Source organism: Micropterus dolomieu, linkage group LG01, assembly GCF_021292245.1.
Source record: "Micropterus dolomieu isolate WLL.071019.BEF.003 ecotype Adirondacks linkage group LG01, ASM2129224v1, whole genome shotgun sequence".
In the NCBI taxonomy this organism is placed as follows: Eukaryota; Metazoa; Chordata; class Actinopteri; order Centrarchiformes; family Centrarchidae; genus Micropterus; species Micropterus dolomieu.
In genome coordinates this window covers 20,987,730-20,994,772 of record NC_060150.1, presented here as the reverse complement: position 1 = coordinate 20,994,772, position 7,043 = coordinate 20,987,730, and positions in this window count along the sequence as shown.

Below are 7,043 nucleotides of genomic sequence, written 5' to 3'. Positions count from 1 at the left end.
AATAAATCTTAGCAAATTCAATAGGGACCTCGCACGGTCGTGCTCGGGCCCTAATAAACCCAACCCAAGCCTGAAGCTTTATGAAACAGATTGTTTTGAACAAACCTGGCGACTCCTCATACCTTTGTGCAGTGTCTTACTTTCAGTGATTGTAAAACAGTAATTGAGCAGGTAACGTTTATTACCTAATACATGCATGACTTAAATTAAATAAATAATAAATAAATTTTTCTCCTAATTTAAGCACATTTGGTCATCAGAGTGTATAATTTAATAAGAAATATCAAAAATGTCATCAATATAAATTTTTCCGATTCTGCCTGCATTTTCCACTGAAATCATAGGGTTATACGAGATGTATGATCATAGAGTTGGATGCGTGAAGGTTAATGTTGTCAATATAGTACCATGTACATTAAATTAACTTGAATGGTGTACTTTGACTGACATGAAACATCCATGTTGGTTTGCTTTTTCAGGCACTTTCAGATTATTTACTGGCTAATTGGATGTTTTAAGGTTTTTTGAGAAACATGAGTTTCCTCCATCATAATTAGGACTTAGATGTTGACAAGAAGATTATTTAAGTCTGAAATCGGTACAATTGTTAAAAACCATTACAGTTAGATTTTTACAAATGTAACAATTGTGGAAAAAGAATGGTCAGGGAGCAACCAAAATCATAAACGTTCATCCTTCGGTGACAATGATGAACATTTGCAACAAAGGGCACATAAGGCATCATAACAATCTCATCTTTAGCTGCCATGAAATTGGGGGTTACGTACTGTAACCCGGATTCTATGAGTATAGGCTATCGCTATTGGATCTACCCCTTCCGCGCGCTTGCGTGGCACTGAGAATTTTAGTCTATGCCCACCCACAGCGTGGGCCTCTCCTACGTCCGCAACTTGTATATATACACAACGGTGAGACCCAGCCTTCGGCTCCCAAATGCCTTTTCTTCAGCACTGAGAACCAAAGTCCAGTGAGGCCTACAACTTAGAGGGCTGCGCCTATACTCTGGGTTACAGTACGTAACCCCCGTTCTATTTCGTATAGGCTCGTTATTGGGTTAGAGGTGAAGCAGGATGAGTCAACGCCTCACTGGCCCATACGGTACCACCAAGCACAACTCACCTGCCCAGAGCCATAATGAGCCACCCAGTCACCCGCTGCATTGTGTCGGCGTGCACGCGAGCACCGATGGTGCGGCATGGGAGGCCGACCCATGCGTAAGTCGGGAAACTGGGTGGGGGGCCTGCAGCTGTACAGACGCAGGCGGGGTCACGACAGCAATCGCATCAGCTGCGCACAAGGATAGCCGAGCTGCCGTCGCCCTGAATCCTGAGGCACGACGGAGCCACAGAGAGGGCAGCCAGATCGCTGACCCTCTTGGCCGATGTCAGAGCCAGGAGCAAGGCGACCTTAGCCGAAAGGAACCTCAGGTCCGCTGTCTCCAAAGGTTCAAATGGGGCTTGGGTTAGCGCGCGTAAAACCAGCGCCAAATCCAACTGTGGGGCAACAGGCGTCACTGGCCTGTGCCTTCGTACCCCTCTCCCACCCCCTGCGCTTCACCAGAACACAGTCCTGTCCCCGAAGCCCTCGTGACAGGACTAAATGGGAAGGCATGCAAAGGCGTCCACTCCCAGCGGGGGGGGCGTCCCGCGGGCTCAGTGAAAACTAAAGGGCGCACTGAGCGTTCTCCTTGTTGGCAAAAAGATCCACCTCTGTCCTGCCAAACCGGGAGCCAGATCTGGGCCACCAGATCGGGATGGAGACACCACTCATCTGGGCGAGGGCCTCCCCTCGACATGATGTCCGCCCCTCTGTTCAACACGCCAGGGATGTACTCTGCTCTGATGGAGAGCAGGTGAGTGCGCGCCCACAGGAGCAGCCGTCTGGCCAGACACAGTAGCTGTGCCGAGCGTACCCCGCCCTGGCGGTTTATGTAGGCAGCCGCGGCCCTGTAGTTGGTGCAGCAGAGGGGAGAAGTTTCGGATCACCTTCCACACCGTGAGAAGCTCCACCGCGTTTAGGTGGAGAGGCCTGCGGCCCTGCCACAGACCGCCCACCACCTAAGAGAGGCAGGTCCCATCCCAGCCCATCAGGGAGGCGTCTGTGAAGACCGAGATGTGGGACGTGACCCTGCCCAGGGGGACCCCGACCGAGAGAGAGAGGGGGTCCCACCAGTAGGCCAGATTTGGAGCCACAGACCGGGGAACGGAGACGCGGCGTCGTCTCTGTCTCACCGGGTCGACACGCAGGCGGATGAACCACTGCTGCAGCCGCCACATGTGGAGAAGGCCCAGGGGAACCACCACGTGAGCTGCCGACATGAGGCCCAGGAGCCTCATGACCAACAGAGCTGCCACCGCCGCTCGTGGGACAACATGGCAGAGCAGCTCCATCAGAGCATCCACCCTCTCCTGAGAGAGAGGAGCTCTCTGGAGGGAGAAGTCCAGTACCACACCAAGGTAGGTGAGTCTCTGGGAGGGGAGAGGAGCACTCTTCTTCCAGTTCACCGCGAAGCCCAGGTAAGACAGGTGTGCAACTAGCTGGACTGTGTGCACCACTGCTTCGTGCTGGAACTGCGCCAGCAGCAGCAGGTCGTCCAGGTAAAATAGGACCCTGATGGCGGAAGTGGGTCTGCTCGTGACTGCGGCGCCAGAAAGCTGCCGCATGGCCGGCCACAGCTGGCCCAAGTAAGATGTGAGAAACGAGCTGAGCTGCGGCCACTGGCTCTGCAGAGGCAGTGGTCAGCCGGGGTGAGGGGGGAGGGCTGCTTATGACGTCGGAGTCGGGCTGCGTGAAGGCCGCCTGGTCAGCCGCAGTCGGTCCATGTAGTGTGGAGGAAATGTGTGAGAAGGCGGCCACTGACTCGGCAGAGACAGCAACGGGCCCAGGAAAAAGCTCTTAAGGGCTCTGTTTGTGTTTTATTTCAAAACGGTTTGGGTTTCGAACAACCGCAAACAGAACAGGCACAGGAAACACACATTTCCCCCCCAAAATGTCATTGGCACCTCCCAGGGCGGCGCAGGAGGGTTGGACCATGAGCAGGCCAGAGCCGGAGCCTTGGGAGCACGGCGCTGCGCCGGTGGGGCAGCCGCCGGTGAAGTGGGACAGGGAACAACATAAGGAGCCGAAGCCGCAGCAGCCTCGAGCCGTCGTGTCGCCATCCGGGCGCCACCTGGCCTGGCTTAACCCAGAAGAAGGTGGTGAGGGAAGGTTCTAAGGGAAACCCCAGATCCGAGAAGCCCTCCACCTTAGTGATGGGAACGTAGGTGGAGACCGGGGCCCGGAGAACCGCTTAATCGGGGGGGGGGAGCGCAGCCAGACCAGATCTCGCTTAGCCGGCTGGCTAAGGGCAAGAACATCAGCCATTTCATCCGGTGGGGCGAACTCCTGGACCAGGGGAACGAGCAGGTGGCAACGAGCGGAGGCCCGCTGTATGATGGCGGACAGCTCTTTGACGAGGCCGCTGATGGATGGCAGAGAGGTGGCGGCGGACAGCGGGATAGAAACATTGCCGGAGAGAGCCCCCTCGAGGCTGGGATCACCCTCGTGAAGGCCAGGGTCGATGTCTGGAGGTTGGAACAGGGGAAGAGGAGAGCGGTTGGGGGACCTGTGGGGGGAAAGGGCGGAGTCGTCTGACTGCTCCTCTGGCAACAGCATCCCCATCGCTTCATCCAGCGAGTGTGTGGGCTGTCACACTTCCTCGTCGAGGACGGTGAAGTTATCCGCCCGGCGTTGACGCTCCTCGGTGGAGAGGAGAGCACAGTACGGGCAGTGTGACTCGGGGGTGAGTGCCCGTCCGGCGTGGAGATCCCCCGGCAGGATGAAGCCCGTCTTGCAGATGTCACACAGCCGGACAGAAGTGGCATCGCCTCGCCCCACTCTAGCCAGCAGGTAGGAAGACATCGTTCTTCTCGCTGCAGGCAGATTACTCTTTTTCTTCTTCTTCTTCTGTCTTCTATGCTCTTAGACTTCAAGCTCAGTGCTGAAGGAAATAGGGAGCCGAAGGCTGGGTCTCACCATTGTATATATACAAGGTGCGGACGTAGGAGAGGCCCACGCTATGGGTGGGCGTAGACTAAAATTGGCAGTGCCACGCAGGCGCGGAAGGGGTAAACCCAATAGCGATAGCCTTTGAGGGCGAAGCCTATACGAAATAGAACTTTGACTACGGCTGGGCCAGAAGGGTGATTTTCCATTAATCTCAAGGTTGGTGGTTCAATCGAAGTGTCCTTGAACAAGAAACTTACCATAAAGGATCAAAGCACTGTACAAAATACAGTCCATTTTTTCTGGAAGAGTTTTTCGAACCAGTGGTGTGCTTCAGATGCATACAATAACGAAGCCACTCCTGACCTGTGATTCCTTAACCTGAAGCATAACCATTCCATTCATTGCATGTGTATAATGGATAATGAATGCTTTTGTGCTCAGTAATTGCAGTTGTTGTCCCTAATGGAAGCACAATATTACAGATACTCTAGTTATAGTGTAAAATAATATTACATTGTGTGGTGAGAACACAATATCAGAGATTTACAACTTTAAAGCCAGAACCTTTTTGAATCGATTCATTTTTCTTGTCTAAATTTTTGAACTGTTGTATTTCATTTTTTTGTATTTCTTTATCTCAAAGTGCCTTGGAGGAACACAGAGACCAATATTTCCTTCTTGCAGGTAATTGGCTGTTTCTTGCCTCTTTCCAAAGCTGCTCCATAAACACTCCTTTCTTTACATGCTCCATCACACTTCTTTTCGGTACCATGAACAAAGACTCAAAAGGATGACTCACAGCAATGCTATGAAATGATTGAATGCAAGTTGGGCCTTCAGTAATATGTAACAAGCTCTATTTTTTCCTTGCACACAAGAAACATAGGTATACGGTTTTGAGGGGTCAGAATCAGGACTTTTGCAAACTTCAAAGTCTTCAGTTAATAGATTATACTGTCACATAGTGGAAAAACCTCCCTTGGAGAAGCGATTGTACCTTTGAACTCAATGCTTCATAAAAATGGTTCTGTGAAATAATAAAAGACCTAGGTCAGACTTCTCATTGTCTCTGTTTGAAGCTCGGACTGAGACCTATCTCCTGCAAAGTATGACAAATTGCTTCTGCTTCAGCAAGATGGGCAAACAGAGCACAGTGGCTCTTTGATTAAATATGGATGTCTGGTATCCTCAGTCTGAGCAAATATGGACATGTTTCTATCCCTGTACTTTATTAATATAAAAATATCACACCACAGTCAGATCTGGAAAAGAATATAGCAAAAAATAACCTGAATGTTCATTGTACACATGTAATTTTAAAGTTTATTTATTGCAAGCTTTGCCTGTTCTCATAAATTGTCATCTTGTGCTGGCACAGATGGAGGGAAAAATCGTAGTTAAAGGTACACAAAGGCTAACTCATTCAGTGCAGTGCAGCTTTCACATACGTTTTACCAACCTTCATTATGTATCTTTGATGGGCACAATACACATTCATCAATGTTCTTTTGCAGGAACTGAATAAACATCAGTGGGAATGATTAATTTGTCCTGGGAGAAGAATAAAATTGTCAGTAGTAGCACAACATTTTTAAAGCAGAGTTCTAAGGTTAGAGTGAACAAAAAAGAATAATAGTGCAATAAACTGCAGTACCAGTTGAAAGGATCCTTTTGAAAAGAATAAATGGCACATATATGTACTTTAGAGTACCAGACTGTTGGATTTGAACCACATTACAGAGAAATACAAAACCGTATAATGAGCCTTTAAAATATTTTTTTCAGGCCTTTTGCCTTTATTTGATAGGAACAGTTGAGGAGAGACAGGAGATGTGGAAACAAGAGAAAGAGGGGATGGCAATCATCCAGGCTCTTGGGTGAAGTGAATGCGTAATGCGTAACAAAAACTGTAATTCATCGTGTGGCCACTTGAGGCTGGCTCCAAAAGGGAGTCAATTGACCCCCATGTTAAAATGCACTTTACAGCAGAAATAAACATGTTTACAACCTGGTACAAAAGATGGTTTTAGTGTATATAGCTAATTTTGCCCTTCATGACAACTGTGAGGGGGGTGAATTTTTGTATAACTCACCTGTTTAAATTATATTGAGCCATAAAGTTCTGCATTATTAGGGGTGTGGTTGCTTTGACTGACAGGTGGCTGCTGCCATTGTCACTGCTAGCAGTCTGCCTGCCGTCTGTTAGCCGCACTCAGCTAATAAAGTCATGGAGCTCAGCATCTTGTGTCCCATGTTTGTGCCTTTTGGAGATTTCTTTGTGCAGATACCGGACGAAAAATGGCATGCTGTGTTGTTAACTGTAGAGAGAGACCATCCAGAAAGCCTGTGCTCCAGTTGAAGGTTAAATTCAAGTATTTTAGTTATGTGTTAAAAATAATTAGCAGGTATGCACATAACATTAGCTTGTTAGCTTAGCTACTAAACTAGTTAATTAGCCAGTGTAACTCTCATTTCAATGTAGTAATAATGTACATTGGTGTAATAGTCTGGAGTAGTCCTACAGATTGTGATTTATGTGAACTTGTACCAGAATCAGAAGAAGCTAAATTGTTAGGAGCTTGAGAATTGAATGTCAATAAAGACACCACAATGACCAGGATAAATGAATTGTATTAAATACACAGGATTATGGTTGGTACATACATATAAAACAGTTATGAAAAATAACAAACTAAAAAAATAGTGTGCACATAAATTAAACCTTTTTAATTTCTTTTAGCTCAGTTCGTCTTGGTTCCACGTGCCTTTGTTGACAAGAGTTCAGTTCTCAACATTGGGGGCCTTTTGAGTTTGTGTTAGTGTACCACTATGAAGATAAAGAATAAGATCCTACCAATCCGTCTGAAGTCATAGTCACAAACACTGTTGGCTCGCCACTCAGCCACCTGGACTGGGAATGTGTGAATCTATGAATTTCTGGGAGGACTTCTGGAACATGTGGATCTGTATCACTCCAAGGAATGGACCTCAGCTGCATGATATTTCCAACTCTTGACCAAAACCTGACCTATAAA